General features: G+C 44.8%; 1 protein-coding gene and 1 pseudogene across 2 annotated transcripts in view; one reads left to right on the plus strand and one right to left on the minus strand.

The window, feature by feature from the left end:
- Positions 1 to 18241, plus strand: part of LOC129143817 (zinc finger protein 141) — a 79990-nt gene that overhangs the window by 11871 nt on the left and 49878 nt on the right. Inside the window, exons 2-3 of one of the 2 annotated variants that reach the window (XM_063808498.1) lie at positions 13179 to 13309; positions 13730 to 13934. The gene's annotated coding sequence lies outside the window, so the exon portion shown is untranslated. The remainder of the gene's footprint in view (positions 1 to 13178; positions 13310 to 13729; positions 13935 to 18241) is intronic. The other variant, XR_010156264.1, reaches the window with a different exon arrangement.
- LOC100610957 (wee1-like protein kinase) lies at positions 4894 to 17522 on the minus strand (annotated as a pseudogene).

An 18241-nucleotide genomic window follows, 5' to 3' on the forward strand; every position in this document is an offset into this window, starting at 1 on the left:
GAGTCTGGCTGTGTTTTGGTAGAGCAACTGTACTGTGTTGGGGATTTGTTCAGCCCCCAATTGGCTTGGGCTCTCCAAGGCCCACAGGCTGCACTGGCTGAGATGCCCAAACAGCAAAGATGGTGACCCACTCTGCCTCCTGGGCACCCCATCCCAGGGAGAAATTAGAACTCTGTTGGCCTTAGAACATGGGCATGGGTGGCAGGAAGCCCTGGCTGGGAGTACCCGCCCAGCAAGGAAAAATGGATTGGGGTCCCATTTAAAGAAACAGTTATGCCATGCCTCGACAAAACAGCCATTCCATGCTGGGGAACCACCTTTGTCCCAGTCAGCTTGGACTCATAAGCTGGAATGGCTGAGTCACACAAACAGCTAAGGTAGCAGCCCATCTTCCCCTTTCTGAGCACTCTATCTTAGGGAGAAATCAGAACTCTGTTCATAGAATATGGGTGGGGCTGGCTGGAGGCCCCTGCTGGGAAGACTCATCCAGCGAGGATAATGGATTGGGTTTTTATTTGAAGAAGCAGCCTGGCCATATCTTGGTAAAACAGCTGTGCTGTGCTGTGGGGTCCCTTCCTCATTCGGATTGTTTGGATTCTCCAAAGCCAACATCCAAGCAGCAAAGATGGTGGCCTGGCCCTCCCCCAGGGGCTCTGACCCATCTCAGTCAGGTGCTAGGCTGTTGCTGGTGGCTGGAATTCCAAGCCAGTGGGTCTTATCATCTGAGGTGCAGTGGAAGTGGGGCCCACAGACTGATGCTGCTCATCCCCCTGGATTCAGCATCTTCCTGGAGGCACGCACTGACCTCCCACCTTGTCTGAGTTGCAGTCATCTTTGTTGGAAATCCCAGGACTGAAGTGTGTAAAGCTCCTGGGTCTCTGTGTGTGTCTAAGCAGCGGCTCTACTGAGACTCCACACAACTCTGTGTGTCAGGCCCAAGGCCCTGGTCAAGTGGGCTCACAAGGGGCTCTCCTAATACAGGGGTTGCAAAGATTTGTGGGAGAAGTGTGGTTTCCTAGGGTTGCAAATTCACTCACCCCTATTCTTGGCTGGGGCTGGGAGTTTTGTTGGCTCTGTGTCACTCCCAGATAGGTCCTCAAAATCTGTCCTTATAGTAGTACCCTATTGTTTGGTTATGATAACATTTTAGTAAGAACTGATATGAGAAGTAAATTTTGTTTTTATTTTCAAAGTCTCATGTGTGTTTGATTTTTTTTTTTGCACATCCATATAGAATTTAGAAAGAGCAGCTTGTCAATTTACATTGAAAATAATTTACTTTGAAATTTGCATTGAATCTGTAGATTATTATTTTTTTTTTTTTGAGACGGAGTTTTGTTCTTGTCACCCAGGCTGGAGTGCAATGGTGCAATCTCGGCCCACTGCAACCTCTGCCTCCTGGGTTCAAGCAATTCTCCTGCCTCAACCTCCCGAGAAGCTGGGATTACAGGCATGTGCTACCAGGCCCGGCTACTGTAAATGTTTTCATTGGGTATTTTGATCATAACGTTTCTTATTGATAACCTTGAATATTAGATATATCTTTCCTTATACAGTTTTAAAAATTTATTTCAGCATTTTAAATAATTTTCGCTGTAAAGTATGTGTACTTGCTTTTAAAAATATGTTCCCAAATGGTTTTTCCAATGTTATTATTAAATTTTTTCTTGACTTAATTTTTAGTATGTCGATTACTGTTATATAAAAGTATTATTTCATCTTGTATATTAATCTCGTATTTTGTGACATTAATAAACTTTATAAGTTCAAGTAAGTTTTTGATAAATTTATAATAGTTTTTTATACAACATTATGGCAAGGAAATAGTATTCTACTTCTTTTCTAATCCGAAGGTTTTATTTATTTTTCTAGTATAGTTTTCTGGCTAGTACTTCCAGTACAGTGTTAAACAGAGTGGAAGAAATGTACATTCTTGTTCCATTTTTTTGAACTTACACATAAAGTCTGCAATTATCCACCAGTAAGTGTACTATTAGCTGTTGATTTTTTATACATGCTTTCTAGCAGGTCTTAGAAGTTCCATTCTAGTAGTTTTCTGAGTGTTTTATCATAAATAGGTGCCGGATTTGTCAAACTTTTGCATCTACTTAAGTTGTCACTTTTTTCTATTGTTCAAGTAACATTTTGTAATATGTTGATTTTTAAAATATTAAGCCAACACTGCATTTGTGAAAAACTATTACTTGGTCATTGTATGTAATCAGTTTTACATATTGCTAAATTTAGTTTGCTAACATTTCTGATAATTTCATCAGGAATTCTATATTTATATAGGATTTTGGTCCACAGTCTTCTTTATTTGTGATCCTTTTGTCTGCTTTTAGTATCACAGTACTCCTGGCTAATAGATAAACAGAAAAATCTTACCTGTTCTAGGCCGGGTGCGGTGGCTCACACCTGTAATCCCAATACTTTGGGAGGCCGAGGCAGGCAGATCACGAGGTCAGGAGACCGAGACCATCCTGGCTAACACAGTGAAACCCCGCCTCTACTAAAAATACAAAAAATTAGCCAGGCGTGGTGATGGGCGCCTGTAGTCCCAGCTACTCAGGAGGCTGAGGCAGGAGAATGGTGTGGACCCGGGAAGTGGAGCTTGCAGTGAGCCGAGATCATGCCACCGCACTCCAGCCTGGGTGAGAGAGCGAAACTCCATCTCAAAAAAAAAAAAAAAAAAGAAGTTTTAAGTCAATATAATGAGGAAAATAGTAAATATATTAATAATGTGGAAGAAACAAGAAGCTATAAGGGTGACAAATCTTATTTGGAAAAAGTCAAATATAAAGTAAACAATTAAAGATTAATCAGTCTATTTAATTTACAACATTTGAGTGAAACATTGAATTAGTCTGAGCTAACGAGAAGATTAGGGAACCTAGAATACTGAGCAGAATTAGTGTAAAAGCAGAAAAGGAGAAGAAGTTATATAACCACAAATATACATTTATGAAAAGTAGAATGAGAGGAAATAAAACAAATCTATTTTTTTCAACTGAGCGTGGTGGCTCATGCTTGTAATCCCAGCACTTGGGGAGGCTGAGGCGGGCAGATCACAAGGTCAGGAGTTTGAGACCAGACTGACTAACATAGGGAAACCCTATCTCTACTAAAAATACAAAAATTAGCTGGGCATGGTTGTGGGTGACTGTTATCCTAGCTACTTGGGAGGCTGAGGAAGGAGAATCACTTGGACCCAGGAGGTAGAGGTTGCAGTGAGCTGAGATCGTGCCACTGCACTCCAGCGTGGTGACAGAGCAAGACTCCATCTCAAAAAATATATATATATTTTTTTCTACAGAATATATTTTCAAAAGTAAAGTCAATATTTAGAGTTGGTATCTTCTAAGTTTCTAAAATCAAAAACCAGACATAAGTCTTTTTTTTTTTTTTTTTTTTTTTTTTGAGATGGAGTCTCACTCTAGTCACCCCAGGCTGGAGTGCGGTGGTGTCATCTCGGCTCACTGCAAACTCCGCTTCCGGGGTTCAAGCAATTCTCCTGTCTCAGCCTCCTGAGCAGCTGGGACTACAGGCACACACCACCACACCTGGCTAATTTTTGTATTTGTTTTAGTAGAGACGGGGTTTTACCATATTGGTCAGGCTGGTCTTGAACTCCTGACCTTAGGTGATCCACCTGCCTCAGCTCCCCGAAGTGTTGGGATTTCAGGCATGAGTCACCGCACCCAGCCTAAGTCTTTAATAGAAGAAAGGCAGTGGGTCAAAAAATAAGGAAATTAAATACCAAAAATAGCCAAGCCACCTAACATCAAAGAGGAGAACAAATCACTATAAATCAGTGAGAGAAAAAATATATACTTTACAAGGATGGAAGTAAAATGTCCACAACTTGTGTAGAACCAAAACCAGAAAAATAAATATAAATGGAAATGTGAGAAATTATTCTTAAAGCTGGAAATGGACACTTACCAGCAATACCTTCATCAAAATGGGTAAGTTACAATATTTTGAAAAGAAAAATATTAATTTGGTCATCAACAGCGTTACGGGTGGGTCTTTGTTCTTAGAGCTCCCAAGATGGTGGCAGGCTGCTCCCAAGATGGGGCGGGCCGCTCCCAAGATGGTGGCAAGACTTTTATTCTCTGACCTGGGGTTCTTGGCCTCATGGATTCCAAGGAATGGAACCTTGGGCCATGCAGTGAGTGTTATAGCTCTATTAGAAGCCCTGGGTCACGGAAGAGAACCGTGGAACCCAGGGACTAGTGTTCAGCTCAATTAGGATGAACCCAGGCACTTAGCCACGCAGGAACAATGGTGAGCCTCTAGCACAGTCAGGAGTGGCAATGGGCACCTCACTGGATCAGAAGTGCAGTGGACACCCTGCTGGATCCAGAAGGTTGGAAGTCAGTGGTGGGTCTGCGATAGTGGTGATCAGCAGTGGTGGATGGCAAGCGATAGCTCAGCTCGAGCCGGCACAAACGCAGACCAGAAGAGTGTGCAGTTGCAAATTTAATAGAGTGAAAACAGAGCTCCCATACAATGGGAGGGGACCCAAAGGGGGTTGCCACTCCCTGCTTGAATGCCTGGGTTTATATCCCAATCATTGTCCCTCCCCCTGTGCTCTCAGGTGATACATGATTTGACTATTTCTTTACCTCTTGCTTTTAGCTTAATTTGTATTTTAGTGAACCCTCTTTACTACCTGATTGGTGGGGTGTGAGCTGAGTTACAAGCCCCGTGTTTAAAGGTGGGTGCAGTCACCTTCCCCAGCTAGGCTTAGGAATTCTTAGTCAGCCCAGGAAATCCAGCTAGTCCTGTCTCTCAGTCCCCCCTCTCAACAGGAAAACCCAAGTGCTGTTGGTGAGGTTGGCTGAACAACTCTTAACTGCTATCTGCTGAACTGGGGCATAGTAGGGGTCATGCAGTTGAGATTTCCTCGGGAGGGGTGCCTTCAATGTCATCAACATCAGAGCAGGGGCTAGCAGGCCAGTCCATGGGTCCACAGTAGACCTTAGTCATGGACTGCATCTGGGGCTCCATTTGAAGAATGATTTGTAGTTTTACAGCTTCGATTCTGGAAGAGACAAACTTAACAAGGAGGTTAAAGATACAGAGATTGAAATGTATGACCTGCAGTGCAGGATATTATTTCTTCAGCACACTTCACAGGCCCTGACTATCTGCTTGATAGCTTTTAAAAGGCCTGGTCCAGTAAATAATGATTTGGCCATCTGATGGGTGCTATCAATGCCTAAGTGAAAGGTTTGGTGAAGAATTTTAAGTAATTTCCATTGGTTAGCTGCAGGCAAAAGTATTTTTCCTTCTTCAGTGGCTAGCCATCCTGAGGGGAGGAAACTATGTCCTCCTGAGGTTCCCCATTCTATTTCTTCTGCTGAGTACTGGGGCTTGGTTTCCCGGAGGGGATTACACCTTACTAGGGGTCCTTCTATAAGTATTTCTAATGGAGGGTTCCACCTTGCGGCTCTTTTCACTTCAATATCTGCTTGGCAATTCCCTTCTATTTCCCTTTCCTTTCCTTTCCTTTCTGGTGACCCCGGCAGTGTTAGATTGCCACCTCTTTAGGTTTCTGTACAGCCAATAATAATCTCCTAATGGCTTCCTGGTGTTTGTTAGGTGTTCCCTCAGAAGTTAGGAATTCCCTTTCTCTCCATATTGCTGCGTGGGCATGGAGGACTAGGTAAGCATACTTACAGTCTGTATATAGATTTACCCTTTTTCCTTCTCCTAATTCTAGTGTATAATGGCCCCTGCTTTTGCTAGGATGTCTCTCCCTAACAAAGGAGTGGGGCTTTCAGGCATAATTAGAAAGGCATGTGAAAAGAGTAAAGTTCCTCAGTCACAACTTAGTGGCTCAGAGAAGCATCTAGTGACTGTCTGTCCTAGGACCCCTTGGATAGTGACAGATCTGGAGGACAGTTGTCCGGGAGAGGAGAGTAAGACTGAGAAGGCTGCACCAGTGTCCAGGAGGCAGTTAACCTCCTGGTCCTCAATGGTCAAGCATACCCAAGGCCCAGTGAGGGTGATGGCATGGGCTGGCACTTGCCCCAGGCACCCTCAGTCCTGCTGCTGGATCATCTGGTTAGTGGCTTCTGACTAAGAGAACCTTCATCCCCTGGGGCAGTGGGCCTTACAGTGATTCCCTTGACATAAGGGCATGGACAAGGGGGTGGATTATTTCTATTCAGACAATCTTTTTTAAAGTGTCCTTGTAGACCACACTGGAAGCAGCCCCTATTAGGCATTTGATTTGCCCAGCCTTTCCCTGTTCCAGAGCCTCCAAAGTCCACTTGCCTGAGGGCCATGACTAAAGCAGTGGCCTTTTTCTTATCCCATTTATCCCATTCTGCCTGCTCCTCTTGATCTCTATTATAAAAAACCAAGGCTGCCAAGTTCAATAGGGTTTCTAAGTTTTGCTCCGGGCCTAAGGCGGGCTCTTGAAGTATTTTTCTAATGTCTGCAGCTGACTGAATGATAAACTTATCCTTTAAGATAGTTGGCCCTCAATAGAGTCAGGTGACAGAAAGGTATGCTTCCTCAATGCCTCCCTTAGTCTCTCCAGAAAGGCAGTAGGATTTTCTTCCTTTCCCTGTGTTACAGTGGACATCATTGAATAATTTATAGACTTCTTCTAGTTTTCCTTAGTCTCCTATCACAAAAATTAGTAAATGTCTGTGGCACCAATCTCCATGTTCTGATTCTGCATCCCAGTGAGGGTCTACACTGGGACCTGCCTGCTTACCTGTGGGGAATTGTTCTTTTTCCTCTGTTGTTATCCTATCTTTGACCTGACTGAGATATCAGAGATCGCCAAACTCTCAGGCTACAGTTATGGTGGGACTTCTCTCATTTGGGGTTACTGTCTGATCTAGCAGTAGCATTATATCTCTCCATGTCAGATCAAAGGATTCTCCTAACCTTTGTAAAACATCAATATAGCCGTCAGGGTTATCAGAGAATTTACCTAGGTCTATTTTAATTTGCTTCAAATCTGAGAGGGAAAAAGACAAATGCACTCTGACTGGGCCAAATTCTCCAGAATACATCTTAGGGGCATTTTTGCCTTGGGGGAATGTTTCCCATCTGAAAAAAGAACATAGGGATGCCAGTACCCCTAGCCATTTTCCGATGAGCATTAGTCCTAGGGCATCCTTTATGGTCCTAATGCTTATTCCTTTCCAGGGTGTGTAACCACCCATGGACCTCTGCTTATCAAATTAGTTATGCTCACCAATGTAGCAGTCCTGCACCCCTTTTCCTGCCTTTCTTGACCACAAAGAAAGGGGTCCAGGCTGCTGGATTCCAGTGGTCCTTTACCAGAGTGCCCAACATTGCCTTTGTGCTCAGGGGTGAGTCCTAGAGCTGGGCTGGGTTCCTGAGTATTTCATAACAACCCAGCTGCCCCATCAAGATGCATCCATATAAACAACAGTTCTTATGCAAATTCATTTCAGAGAGGGTGTAGGTAACCTTTTGAGTCAGGATTGAGATAGTTTTTTGATTCTATAAGTATTTTAAGGCTTGGCTGAGTGCAAACAGCTCACACGTTTGGGCAGACCAATTATTAAGCAATTCTCCTAACTCTGCTTCCATAAGAGACTCCCTGTCAATTACTGCATACCCATTGTGGTTTTTTTTCTCAATCACCCGGGAGGAACCATCTATTGTCCTGTCCTGAAGGGAGTTCCTCCTTAGTCTGGTCGGACCTTTGTATGGTAATTAAGATTTAAATCCCCTGTTAGGAAATCTGCTGGGTTAAGGGAATTTTCAGTGATTAATGTTAAATCACCTTTTTCTAATAGAATAGCCCTATACTTTAAGATTTTTGAGTTAGTGAGCTACGTTTTTGCTTTTTTTTTTTTTGACTTAGGAAAGCTCTGAACTGGTGAGGTGTGCTCACAATGAGGTTTCCTCTGAAAGTTATTTTTTTACTATCTTCTGTTAGCAAAGCAGTTGCCACTACAGATTGAATGCATTTGGCCCATCCGCGGGTTACTGGCTTAAGAATTTTTTATAGGAAGTCTACGGGCTGTCAGTGGTCTCAGTGTTTTCAGGCTACACCCTTGTTTACACTGACAACAAGGTAGTATTGGAGGGTTATAGGGTCACGGAGAAGACCTTCAATTATCAATTATAGGTTTTAAATTTACCCTGGCTTTTAAAGGAATAGGGCACACTTTTTTCTTTACTACTTCTGTCTTTCTCTTTTTTTCTCTCTTTGACTCCCTCTTTGTCTCTCTGCCTCTTTCCTTTCTCTCTCTGCTTCTCTTTCCTCTCTCTCTCTCCCCTCTCTCTCTCCCTCTCTCTTCCTCTCTTTTTCCTCTCTCTCTCTAACTTACTCAATTCGCCTTCAACCTGATCTATTATTTGCCTTAGACCCAGTTCCAGTTGTTAAAGTACTGGGTTATCACTTCTAAGGCCGTGGCCAAGGAGCCAAGGCTTGGAGATTGTATTGCAGAGGGGTCAGCTGGGTAGAAATTGGGGAAGGAGAGCATCTTACACAATGGGAGGGCAATCTTCCTAGCCATTTACAAACTTGGGGCCCTGGCAAGGGTGGTGGGGAACAGGTCCCACATAACTGCCCATGTCAAGAGCTGTATGCCTAAATTGGGAGGGACACCAGAGACAAGACTCTCTGGGTTCATAGCCTAGGGGCATAAAGACACAGTGTAGAGCTTCCTTAGATACCTTTGGAGATACAACTTGCTAGAAGAAATGAAAGTCTGAACCATTAGTGCCTAGGAGGCAGGGATCAGAGGAAATAGATACAGAGGTAAGGAGAATTTTGAGGCTACACTTTCAAGAAAGTCGTGGTCAGGACCCAGGAGGTATGGGTCAGAAGGAAAGGTAGGGGTGCATGCATAGGCAACTGTTGAGAAGAGACTTCTGGCTGCACCATGATCTCAACCAGCTAATGCTGAGAGTTTGGGATGACAGCTTTCTGCCACTAGTCAGCCCTCAGCTTCCCCAGGAAAATTGTGAAAGTGGAAGCTGGTTCCAGGCAGACCAAAACTCCCAACCCAGAAGGGTTGGGGGTTGTTAGAAAGCCCTTCCCAGGAAGGCTGACACCTGAGTCTTTAGTCTGGCAGCCACGCTAATCATTTTTAACTGGCTGACAGGTGCCCAGTATTTTCCTCCAATTCTAAGGAAGGATAGGACAGAATAGCAAGTGAAAGTGGTCTGATATTACTCACTGCTTTGGAGAATCCCCATATGAGGCCACTAAATGTTATGGGCGGGTCTTTGTTCTTAGAGCTCCCAAGATGGGGGCAGCCCGTCCCCATCTTGGGAGTGGCCCACCACATCTTGGGAGCTCTAAGAACAAAGACCCGCCCATAACAGTAGGAGCTTTTTAAGCATGTACTTCAAGAAAAAAGAAACATTTTTGTGTTTAAAGTTAAAAATAAAAATGAAAGAATGAGAGACTTGATTTGGGAGTTGACATGTCCTTTACTCAGAGGTATCAGGACCTGGGAGCCTTTCACCCACATAAAACACTCTAGAGTTTACAAACATTCCTATATTCCATTGCTTCTTTGATCTTTATACACTGTGAGGTGGTGCAAAATAGAGGCTTGAGCCCCATTTTTCATATAAAAAAAGATGGAGCTAAGAAAGACAAAGATAACACACAAAGCTTGGGTCAGAACTGGAACTAGAACACAGGACTCTCAAACCAGTGCTTTTCCTGTCACTAAATCACATGTAGGGCTAAGAATACATTAAGACTCCAAAAGATGGAGAATTGCTCAATGCATTCCACCAAGATTAGACCTGACCCACTCCAGAAAGCTAAGCCACTCTGGGGCCCTGGGGTGGAAAACTCAAGGAAGAGAATGATGCCTACATTTGCACATCTGAGCTCCAATCCAAGTGCTGCTACTCAGCTACAGAGCCTCACTTTCTCAGCCTCACCTTTTTCTGCTATAAAATGGAACTATGGAAGGCACCAAAAATCTCAGCATAAGGGCAGAACTGCACTCTAAATGCAGGAGTACCTGGCAGGTGGAAAGCACTCACTGACTTTTAGTTTAAGCACATGAGTAATATGTTGTGTTTCATTCATGGCTCCAGATCCTGGGGGCTTCTGATCAACCCTCCTGCTAAGTGATGGATGACTAGATGAATGAATTGGTGGATGAAAGTATGGATGGAAACATGGATGGATGGATGAATGCTCAGGAGAGCAGAAAGAAGTCAATGGAGTCAAAATGAGAATGAGGAGATGACTGAAGGATAAAGAGTTGATTTATGAGATAGAGGCATGGTCTCCAACCCTCCTATCCCCACACAGCCTCACCAACACCTGCCTTGGGGTAGCAGTGGCACATGCTTCAGATGATATCCCCAGGCACCATGACATAGCTGCAGAAGATGCCATAGACCTGAAGCTGATCATGGCTCATGAGAAACGTGCTAAGAGCCAGCAGAAAAAACCCAGCAGCACAATAAAGTTGATGTTGAAGCTCTTCTCATCTGCCATGGCTGCCTGGCCAGGTCATAGACTATGCACTCCTGGCAGAGGGGGTCCACGTCATCCAGCATAAACACCCAGACAGGCTCACAGGGAGGCATGAAGCCATGTGATTGCTGCCAATTGAGGCTTAAAGTTAAAAGGAGAACAAGACCCCCTCAGGTCCAGACCCAGTGCCTGGGCCCACAAGTTCAGGTGGCAAGAGGGAGCGCACTTCAGTGAAAAATTGCACCCACCCACTCAACTTCATTCCTCACCATCCTGCCTTCCCTGCAGGCTAAGCAGTCCTGCAGGGCACGTATGAATCTGAATGAGAGAGTATTCAGGAAAGAGGGAAGGGAAAGTTACCAGGACTGGGCCCCAGCCAAGGATTTGACATCACCTTATTTGCCTACTATAGGGATGAACTAGGTGGACAGGTGGCCATATTATTACACTATATTAATACATATACACCTTTCAGCCCTGGGAAGCAGCATACAAGTCTGCAGGGAAAAGATGTTAGAATGCTGCTGGAGGATTCCGGGATCTCACAGGCTGGATTTCAGAGTCCTGAATTTTAGACTTTTCAAGGACATGTGCCCATCTGGGGTTCAGGCATAATAGTCTATATTAACTGATGGTGACTGTGTGCATGTCACCATAACATGTTACATTATTAACTCACTTAAGGGACTCCATGAGGCAGGTACTGCTATCTTCACTTTACAGAGGACATTGAGCACAGGCAAGTAACTTCCCCATGGTCACACAGCTGGAAATAGCAGAGCAGCTGGGATGTGCACCCAGAGTCTGTGTACTTAGCCACAGTGCAGTCCTGCTTAACTGCAGAACAAAATTATGTGTGTGAGCTCTGATGGCAAGGCAAGCTGGCTGGGTTTAGATCCTGGCTCCTCTACTCTGGGGCAGAATGGTTGATCAAGTTACCTACTGTGCTTCATTTTCCTCCTGTGTAAAAGGGGCATAATAACTGTGCCTCCTAGGTTTGGAGCTGTCTTTGAGCCTAGCCTTTCTTTGTTCCCCTGTACCCTTCACATTCTGTGCACCATCCAGGCCTGCTTTTAATGAGCTTCTCCCATTCCCCACCATGACTCTGGTAAATTAATATCTGTGCAGCGTGTGAATGACTGATAGCAACTAACTCAATTTCCTTGCATCCTAATCCAGAGAGATGCCTTCCTAAGAATGGTATTCTAATTTAGGATTTTAGTCCTGGGGACAGGCTGATGAGAGAGATAAGATTCCTTTACAGGATTACAGGAAAATAAGAACTATCAGTATCTCTAAAACAGAATGTTCACTTGGAGTGTTGATGGGGTTAAATGGCTGATGCAGGATAAAAGGCTTTCATTTGGCTCAGTGACTTGCTGGGTTTGGGGATTTTTCTCTTCTTGGTCATCACCTCCTGCCTTTTGCCCACCCCATGGTGGTGCTTGTTCCCCTAACGCCACACCTGTGCTCACACCAAGCCTTCTGCCTGGTAGTCCTACCTACAGACCTGTTTTGTTTTTTCTTTTTCTAGACAATTAAGCTCAGAGTGATCTTTAACATGCCAGTCAATATTAATAAAACACAAGTCAAAGACAAGAGCAAACATATTTTAGATCAAAATTAGTGAGAAAACAATGGAAAAATTATATTTCTTTTTGCAAAATCTGTTTGCCAATATGACTAGTCAAATGGCTAATCACAGATACAATGTATTTTGTGAAAAACTTAGAATGTCAGAAATAATTCTGGCATTTCAAACAGCTGTGTAGAGGATTACCAAGATCAGTTTATATACACAAACACTGCAGACAAACCTGGCAAAATATTGAACATCAGACTAACAGTACAATCAGATACAAAACTGGGGAGGAAGGAGGAGGTTTTTTTGTTTGTTTGTTTGTTTGTTTGTTTGTTTTTGAGACAGAGTCACGCACTGTAGCCCAGGCTGGAGTACAGTGGTGTGATCTTGGCTCACTGCAACCTCTGCCTCCTAAGTCCTGATTCAGGCAATTTTTGTGCCTCAGCCTCCCAAGTAGCTGGGATTACAGGCATGTGCCACCATGTCCAGCTAATTTTTGTATTTTTAGTAGAGACAGGGTTTCACCATGTTGGCCAGGCTGGTCTTGAACTCATGACCTCATGATCCACCCACCTCAGCCTCCCAAAGTGCTGGCATTACAGGCATGAGTCACCGTGCCTGGCTGGTTTTTTGTTTTGTTTTGTTTTTGTTTTTTTTAGAGTCAGACTAGTACAATACCAGAAAAAATTACCAAACTCAGTAAATATTATTTGGCGTTAATACAAAATTCCAAAGGTGAGGGGAAGGTGCATTTTTTTTTTAATGCACCAGGTTTAAAGTTCAGAGGATAAAAGGCAAATAGTTGTTTTCATCAAGAGCAGCTGTACATTTCACATAATTTTTTTCAAAAGGAAAGGCTATTAACAACAGTGATTATTTAATGCTGCAAGTTTACAGCAAAGACAAAACTAAATAGCAAATTCACAAGGCAATACTTCCACAGAACTATCATCCCATGTCTCATGCAATGCCTAAAAAGTGCTCTTAATTGGATATACAAGTATAATTAACGTTAAAAAAGAAGAAATATAAATTTGACACGCAGATACATTAAAGGCTGAGTAGTAATGAGTGGTTTTAATATTTGCCTTGTCGAGAGGAGAATATGTTTGTCATCAAGCACTTGAATCCTTTCCCCAGGTCACTACAGGAAAAGATATCTTCATTAAAGTGCAACAGCACACTGAGAGCAACACACCACCACAGCAGTTAATTTTGGAAAGGCTGCTGTAAGCTCCACTAGTGACTGACATTTTACAGAAGACAGATTGGTGAGTACACAAAAGCCTGAAAAAGCTATGGTCAAAATACAGCTTTCAATTGTAATTCACAAATAAAAGTCCTAATCAGTAAAACTACTGACACCAATAGAGAGAGTAATTGCAAATTGAATTCTAGCAGTGATTTCAACCTAGCTTGCTTTTATCACAGTGTTATTTTGGTGGGGTGGTTAGGTGGGAAATGAGTAGCTTAGTATACTGGAAGGCTGATAGAGCACTTAATTTTCTTTCTAATAAGTCAAGATGTTGTGTTCCTCTGGGTGGTGGACCTACTGGCCTCTGATCAGTGAAAAGTGCTCCTTCCTCAGCTGCAGCCTTCGCTATCTGTACTTTCATGATTTATTTAGGTAAAAGTGTATTTTCAGACTTCTCAACATTCAGTTCTATACATAACTGTTCTCCTCTCTCTAGAAGCAAGCAGCAACATTGAATGCTTTATCAGGGCAATTGCTGAAGGTTTCTCTCTGGATCTGGATGAATCATAAATTTGGGCAACTCTGTAAATTCTTGGAAAAGCCTATGTGGTATCTGAGGTAATCTTTTCTACCTGATTCCATGCCACTGGTCTCCATTCCTGGGAAGAGATTCAGCACCAGCAGCACATACCACTGTGAGGGCAAGTACAAAATACCTGCTTTTAGTAGATGATATAGTTCTTCTGTAAAACTTCATTTCCAAAAAAAGGACTATCATCCTGTTCAATCTGTGGACTAGAGATCCTTGTTACATGCCCAGGATTACCTATTTTAAGTATAACTTTGTTGGATGCCTAGTGACATGCTTTGGCTGTGTCTCCACCCAAACCTCATCTTGAATTATAGCTCCCATAATTCCCATATGTTGTGAGAGGGACCTGGTGGGAGATAATTGAATCATGGGGGCAGTTTCCCCAATATTGTTCTCCTGGCAGTGAATAAGTCTCAATAGTTCTGATGGTTTTATACAGGGAAACCTGTTTCACTTGGTTCTCTCATTCTCTCATATCTGCTGCCATGTAAGATGTGCCTTTTGCCTCTGACATGATTGAGAGGCCTCCCCAGCAATGTGGAATGTGAGTCCATTAAACATCTTTTTCTTTATGCATTACCCTGTCTTGGGTATCTCTTTACTAGCAGTGTAAAAATGGACTAATACACTAAATTGGTACAGGTAGAGTCAAGTGCTCCTGTAAAGATACCCAAAAATGTGGAAGCAACTTTGGAACTGGGTAACAGGCAGAGGTTGGAACAGTTTGGAGGGCTTGGAAGAAGACAGGAAAATGTGGGAAAGTTTGGAACTTCCTAGAGACTAGTTGAATGGCCTTGAGCAAAATGCTGATGATGATATGAACAATGAAATCCAGACTGAGGTGGTCTCGGACAGAGATGAGGAACTTGTTGAGAACTGGAGTAAAGGTGACTCTTGTTATGTTTTAGCAAAGAGACTGGTGAGTTTTTGGCCCTGTCCTAGAGATTTGTGAAACTTTGAACTTGAGGGAGATGATTTAGGGTATCTTGTGAAAGAAATTTCTAAGCACCAAGCATTCAAAATGTGACTTGGGTGCTGTTAAAAGCATTTAGTTAAAAAAAAAAGACATGAGAACATAAAAGTTCAAAAAATTTGCAGCCTGACAATGTGATAGAAAAGAAAAACCCATTTTCTGAGGAGAAATTCAAACCAGCTGCAGAAATTTATATAAGTAGAGTAGCCAAATGTTAATCACCAAGACAATGGGGAAAATGTCTCCAGAACATGTCAGAGGTCTTCATGGCAGCCCCTCCCATCACAGGCCAGAAGGCCTAGGAGGACAAAATGGTTTAGTGGGCCAGGCCCAGAGCCCTCCTGCTTTGTGCATCCTAAGGACTTGGTGCCTTGTGTCCCAGCCACTACGGCTGTGGCTAAAAGGGGCCAAGGTACAACTTGGGTTGTGGCTTCAGAGGGTGCAAGCTCCAAGCCTTGGCAGCTTCCACATGGTGTTGAGCCTGCAGCTGCACAGAAGTCAAGAATTGAGGTTTAGGAACCTCCATCTAGATTTCAGATGATGTATGGAAACGCCTAGATGTCCAGGGAGAAGTTTGCTGCAGGGGCGGGGCCCTCATGGAGAAACTCTGCTAGGGCAGTGTGGAAGGGAAATGTAGGGTCAGAGCCCATACACAGAATCCCTACTGGGGCACCACCTAGTGGAGCTGTGAGAAGAGGGCTATCGTCCTCCAGACCCCAGAATGGTAGATCCACCAACAGCTTGCACCATGCACCTGGAAAAGCCGCAGACACTCAATGCCGTCATGAGAACGTAGCCAGGAGGGAGGCTGTACCCTGCAAAGCCACAGGGGTGGAGCTGTCCGAGACCATAGGAACCCACCTCTTGCATCAGCATGACCTGGATGTAAGACATGGAGTCAAAGAAGACTATTTTGGAGCTTTAAGATTTGACCCACTGGATTTTGGACTTGCATGGGGCCTGTAGCCCCTATTTTGGGGCCAGTTTCTCCCATTTGGACCAGCTGTATTTACCCAATGCCTGTACCCCCACTGTGTCTAGGAAGTAACTAACTTGCTTTTGATTTCACAGGCTCTTAAGCAGAAGGGACTTGCTTTGTCTCAGATGAGACTTTAGACTGTGTGTTTTTTGCTTTTGTTTTTGTTTTTGTTTTTTGTTTTTTTGAGACTGAGTTTCACTCTTGTTGCCCAGGCTGGGGTGCAATGGCATGATCTCGGCTTACCACAACCTCTGCCTCCTGGGTTCAAACGAGTCTTCTACCTCAGCCTCCTGAGTAGCTGGGATTACAGGCATGTGCCACCGTGCCTGGCTAATTTTGTATTTTTAGTAGAGACGGGGTTTTTCCATGTTGGTCACACTGGTCTCAAACTCCCAACCTCAAGTGATCTGCCTGCCTTTACCTCCCAAGGTGCTGGGATTACAGGCATGAGCCACCACACCCAGCCTGGACTGTGGTCTTTTGAGTTAATGCTGAAATAAGTTAAGACTTTAGGGGACTGTTGGGAAGGCATGTGGGGTTTTGAAATGTGAGGACATAAGATTTGGGAGGGGCCAGAGGTGGAATGATATGATTTGGCTGTTTCCCCACCCAAATCTCATCTTGAACTGTAGTTCCCATGATTCTCATGTGTTGTGAGAGGGACCTGGGGGTAGTTAATTGAATCATGTCGGCAGTTTCCCCAATACTTTTCTGTTAGTGAATAAGTCCTCCTGAGAGATCTGATGGTTTTATAAGGGGAAACCCCTTTCACTGGGTTCCCTCATTCTCTCTTGTCTGCTGCCATGTAAGATGTGCCTTTTGTCTTCTGCCATGTTTGTGAGGCCTCCCCAGCCATGTGGAACTGTGAGTCCATTAAACCTCTTTTTCTTTATACATTACCCAGTCTCAGGTATGTCTTTATCAGGAGCCTGAAAATGGACCAATACCCCCATTCATCTTCATCCCCTTCTTCAGAGGCTGCATTGGGGACTGAGGTTTGAGACATGGAAATATTACCGGTTTCATGTACATGTGAATCAAAGACATTGAATGAATATACCTCAAGCACCAGCCAACTTGCAGAAGGAGATCCTTCACCTCTGCTTGTTAAAAGTAACTCATGATTCTGTAATTTGTATTTGTAACATCAACTGACTTTCCACCATCACAATATCCATTCTGTGTAAGCATATGAGCATCTGCCCAAGCAGACAAGTAAGTGCCAAACTACGCAAATGCTTTCCAAGCACTGTATGAGCATAAACTTTTCTGAAAGCATTCTGCTCATGAACAGAGCCAGCCAGTGACTTTTCTGATCACTTAATGCACTTATCCAGCCTCTCCACAGGCAGCCCATGGGGTCTTCCGGCAGTGTTGGCATTGGGGCGGCCTTGGTGCTGTCCCAAGCCCCATTCCCTAGCTTGTGCAGTGCCATGAGGTTGGACTCCTGGGTGCGTCCTGGGCTCTGGCCCACCCGCGATGCCATCTGCCTGTGTGGCCAGACCCAGCTCCACCCTGCGGGGCTCTGCAGCTCAGGGTCACCCAGGGGTGTGGTCCCAGCTTTGCCCTCAATGCCCATGCTGTCCGCCCCGGCCCTGGCTTGGCTGACAGTGGCCAGTCCAGATGGGGCTTGGGCTAGGGGCACGGCCCTCCCACCTTTCCGGAATCCAAGTCCTTGCCGCCGCTGCCAGGTCCTGCCAATACCCCTGGTGGCCCTGGCAACACCCCAGTTTCAGCATCGCCATCGCAGGGCAGACCCTGGCCAACCTCAAAGCAACTGTGCAGTGGGGCCAATGAGGACTAGGGCTGTGCAGCGCAGCCAGGGTGGGGGTGGCGGGCCACCAGGAGCTGCTTGGAACCAAGGATCCTGGGGCCGTCCCACCCCGCACAGCTCTGGGTGGGCTTGGGGAGGGAGACACACTCTCATCCTACCTCGCCCCACCCGACAGTGCTCCGAGTCCTGAGTCCCCTCACCCCCATTCTACAGACACAAAGCTGAGGCCAAAGACAGGACGCTCACTTCCTGAGTATTTGCTGCCTGCTGCGTGGACACCACCAACCTATTGTTTACAGCAGTCAGAGACCCAGTCCCCCAGACTCCCAGGACCCCCAGGACCCCACTCCCTGGCAAGGAGGGTGTCCTCAGCAATGGTGACCCACACCAAAGCGCTCCCCATCCAGGGTCACTGACCCAGCCGGTGTGAGGCCTGTAGGGCACTGGGGATGCGCAACTGACTCCCCTAAACCTGCTTTTGCCACATCAGGGAGGGCTGCACACCCAGCTCAGCTCTGTGAGGACGGACTGATGTTGGCATGCAGGCTGTGGCTGTGAAGGGAGGGTTTGTGGAGGGGCGATTTGTGAGCCTGGAGGAAGTATGGGCCGTGCGTGTGTGTGTGTGTGTGTAACTGTGTGTGTGACTCTGTGTATGACTGTGTGTGACTGTGTGTGTGACTATGTGTGTGT

The sequence above is a fragment of the Pan troglodytes genome, chromosome 3 (genome assembly GCF_028858775.2).
Source record: "Pan troglodytes isolate AG18354 chromosome 3, NHGRI_mPanTro3-v2.0_pri, whole genome shotgun sequence".
NCBI lineage: Eukaryota > Metazoa > Chordata > Mammalia > Primates > Hominidae > Pan > Pan troglodytes.